The sequence below is a fragment of the Delphinapterus leucas genome, chromosome X (assembly GCF_059928025.1).
Source record: "Delphinapterus leucas isolate spDelLeu-1000000601 "Yukka" chromosome X, BTC_Dleu_Yukka2, whole genome shotgun sequence".
Lineage (NCBI taxonomy): Eukaryota > Metazoa > Chordata > Mammalia > Artiodactyla > Monodontidae > Delphinapterus > Delphinapterus leucas.
The window spans coordinates 20,006,655-20,010,904 of record NC_143150.1 but is presented as its reverse complement, the minus strand read 5'-3'; the positions used below and the strand labels follow the sequence as shown (position 1 = coordinate 20,010,904).

Sequence of the window (4,250 nt, the reverse complement as noted above, 5' to 3'; positions counted from 1 at the left end):
GATTCCCACCTCAAAAGGTATACTTCCCCTGCATTTAGTTTTTCTACTAATAAGCAATTGATATCACCAAATTCATATGCATCTTTCTAGAACAGTCTATGCATCTACAACTAAGTATAAATATGCTTTCTTTTACCTTCTATTACACAAATGATGCCATACTATAGACACTGTTTTTTGAACCTTGCTTTTTGTCCTTACAATATATCACGGAGCTCTTTCCATAACAGCACATGTAGAGCTGACCCATTCTTTCATGTTGTTTTTGTTTGTTTATGGGTGTATTGTATTCCATTGTTTGGATGTGGTTTAATTTATTGAATCAGTAAGGTTGATTTTAATCTTTTGTTTTAATAAATGATCCTGAAAGGAAAACTAAAACCAATTTTAATCCTATGACATTTTTTTTTCCTTTTGTTTTGCAGTACGTGGGCCTCTCACTGCTGTGGCCTCTACCGCCACGGAGCACAGGCTCCGGACGCGCAGGCCCAGCGGCCACGGCTCACGGGCCCAGCCGCTCCGCGGCATGTGGGACCCTCCCGGACCGGGGCACGAACCCGTGTCCCCTGCATCGGCAGGCAGACTCCCAACCACTGTGCAACCAGGGAAGCCCAATCCTATGACATTTTTATCTCATGCATTTTTATCAAGACTTCAGGTGGAGAAAGGAAACAGGCTGGGCTTTAGATTGCATTACATTACGTTTCTGCTGCTTCTCACCTCACATCTAACTCATACTCTCCCAAGAAAAGTCATCTGCAGTAATGTCTTCCATGTTTCAAGACAACTGTTTTGAACACCTCAGGATTCTGGGCTACCCTCAGTTAGTGGAAAGATCATGGATTTGGTGCTAAGCAAACCTTTGGCTCAAATTCATATCCTGGTTTCATTACTGTCTGGCTGGATAGTCTTGAGCAGGTGAATTAATCTCTAGGACTCAGTTGTGATATCTGTAAAGTAGGGATAATAACAGTAGCTACCTTACTGTGTTGCTATGCTAGGGTTTTCACAAAATACCAAGAGCTACTAGAAAAATCAAACTTTCTTTCACAAGGTGTACATTCCTCATTACACCAATTTTCTCAGGGCTACTTTTACATCCCTGTTCCTTAGAGTGTAAATAATAGGGTTGAGGGCAGGGGTAAGTACTGTATACAGAAGGGAAAGCAACTTCAATAAGTCTTCATTCTGAGGCCCTGATGGGAAGCCATAGACAATGCCCAGAGTCCCATAATACAGACTGACCACTGTAAGATGGGAGGAACAGGTAGAGAAGGCTCTGCTTTCCTGTGACAGAAGGAATCCTCAGAATGGTGGAGATGATGTCAGTATAAGAAGCCAGAGTTAGCAGAAAGGGACCTAGTGCAAATAAAGAGGTGCATATAAAAGAGGTCATCTCAGCTACTTGAGTATCAGTGCAGGCCAGTTTCATGATGGGCTTCAGATCACAGAAGAAGTGGTCAATCTCACTGGCAGCACAGAATGTTAACCGAAAAATGTGGACCATGAGAAGGATGGGTGCCAGAAATCCAGCTATCCAAGAGGCGCCAGCTAGCTGTAAGCAACCCATGATGCTGGAATAATGCAAGGGGTTACAGATGGCTATGAAAAGATCATAAGACATTACAACCAGTAAGAAGCATTCTGTAGCTATCAGAGCAGCAAAAATAAATAAATAAATAAATAAATAAATAAATAAATAAATAAATAAATAAAACTGGCAAGCGCAGTCTGAGAAGGAAATAGGCCCATGAGGTGACAGCAATGTCCTTAGTATCATGGGCTCAATGGTAGTGGTATAGCCAAACTCTAGGAAGGAAAAGTGGTCAAGAAAGAAATACATGGGAGAATGAAGGGAGCAATCAGCCAAAACCAGTTAGGATTACAATGTTGCCCATGAGATTCACCACATAGATGACCAAAAATACCCCAAAAAGAAGATACTGAAGGCCGTGAAGATCCCCCAAGCCCAAAAGGATAAGTTCTGAAATCTGAGTCATATTTTCTTCAGTGCTAGCCATGACTTGGATCTAAAAAAGAAAAAAAGAAAAAAAGAAAAGAATGACCATTGATCAAATTCTATTTTTAGAAAAAAATGAAACTGCTTAGAGGCATCGTACATATCAAGCATAATTGGCTTCTTTCTGGATGTTCAAGATTTTTAATTAATAAATTTGATCACAGTCCCCCAGAGGCCATTTGGAAAGTTCACCTTTGACTTCAATTATCCCTTCATATATAGAATGTATAGGCCCTTGAAACTATGATTATGACATATGAAGATGCACATTTTTCCTGCTATTTATTTTTGAAAAAATAGAGAGAAAATATTCTATCTTTGGAGATCTTACTCTGGCTGTTTCTATTGCTGCTAGAGGTGTTATCATCATCAGCAATGAATATTCTGAATGACTTACCTGTAAATTGTATAAAGTCTATGATCAAATTTGTTTCCTGTTTTAGAAATTCCATACCAATTAAATAATATGAATTGAATTTCAAATGTTGAAGGATGTTTAATTCTTACAACTTATTTAATAGTAAGTTCTCTATACATTAGTGGAGGAGGCATAATGACATGAGGGTGAACTAGTGATGGTAGGGATATGGTATGGTATAATAGAGACATACCTGAATTCAAATTCCAGCTCTGCCGCTGAATGACGTGTGCCTTTGAGTAAGTCACATCACTTATCTGACAGTTTCCTCATCTTTAGAACAGCATATTAATTCTATGTAACACGACTTGCACAATCACTGGTCCATATTAGTCATTTAATACATTCATTCATCCATTCGACAACACTTATTGAGTGCCTACTCTGTGCCAAACTCTTTGAAAGGTGCTTAGAATAAAATGGTAAAAAAGTCAAGAATTTTTTAACAAGTCAGGAGTACTCTCTACATCTCATGGAGTTAACATTTTAGTAGGAAAGAAAGACTAAACACAAGTAAAGAGACCCAAAAAATAATTTTGAGTTGTCCACTATGAATGTAAAAAATAAGGACCCAAAATAGGAATATGCTGTATGTATGTGTGTTTAGGAGAGGGCTACTTTGGTTGGTGTGGTCAAGAAAATCCTAAAACATTGAGACCTAAAAAAATGGGAAGGAGATAGTCATGCAAGATTTGGGAGTGAGGGGTGGGAGAAAGTATTCTAGGTAGAGGGAACAGGCCTTAAGCAAGGAATGATTTAGAGTGTTAGAAAAACTGAAATTGGAAAATACATATATATGGTTTGGGGGAGTTGGAGAGAGAGAGAGAGACAGAGAGAGAGAAACAGAGTCAGAGACACAGAGAGAGAGACAGAGAGAGAAACAGAGACAGAGACACAGAGAGACAGAGAGAAAGAGATGAAGAAGAGATGAGTAGAAAAATAGGAAAGGGCCACGTCATATATGTCCTTGTAGGCCATGCTATGCCATGTAGACGTTAAATATGATAGGAATTCATTGGAGGAGCTTAAGCAGCATTGTGATCAAATTTACACCTTATAATCACTTTTTACACTGTGTAATTAATGAATTAGAGTAAGAACTTCATGGGTAGATTAAGACAGTTAAGAGGTTATCTCAGTGGACCCAGTGAGAGATGATAGTAAACCTGAATAAAGTGGTTGCAAAAAAGTTGGAGGGAAGACAGGGTCAAGATACATTTTGGAGGTAGACATGCCAGGGCTTACTAATAAATTAGATATGAGGAGTGATAAAAAGTGAACTATCAAAGATAACTCCTGGGTTTCTGGTTTGAGCAACTGTTTCTGTTTACTTTAATGGTGATAATGTGGAGGGAAGTTTAGGGGAAAGTTCAATTTGGAGGTGTTAAGCTTAAGATGTTTGTTTATGAGAATTCTGAGTGGAGAGGAGAAGTGGACAGCTGGATTTGAGAGTATGCAGCCCACATGAGAACGCTGGAGTAGAATATAAATTTAGGAATCATCAGCATATGGATAATATTCAAAGCCACAATAATGGACAAGGTGACCTGCAGAGAGATTATGGATACACAAGAATGTACTACGCTGAGCTTTAAGACCCTCTTTCTCTTAGGCCTGACAGAAGGAAAAGTAAGACAAAGAGATTGAAAAGGAGTCAGTGAGGTAGGATGTAAAGTGGGAGGAAATACAATAAGAGAAGCCATGTTTGAAGAAAGTTATTGATTGTGTTAAAAGCTGGTATAAGGTTAAGATGAAGACACAGAATAGTCTCTTATGTTTGGTTACATGGAAAATAGATTCAGTAAAGTAGTG

The 4,250-nt window shown here is 38.7% G+C and overlaps 1 pseudogene; it reads right to left on the bottom strand.

The window, feature by feature from the left end:
- Positions 1-929: 929 nt before the first annotated feature.
- Positions 930-2,048, bottom strand: LOC149744177 (olfactory receptor 10A4-like; annotated as a pseudogene).
- Between the last annotated feature and the right edge of the window lie 2,202 nt (positions 2,049-4,250).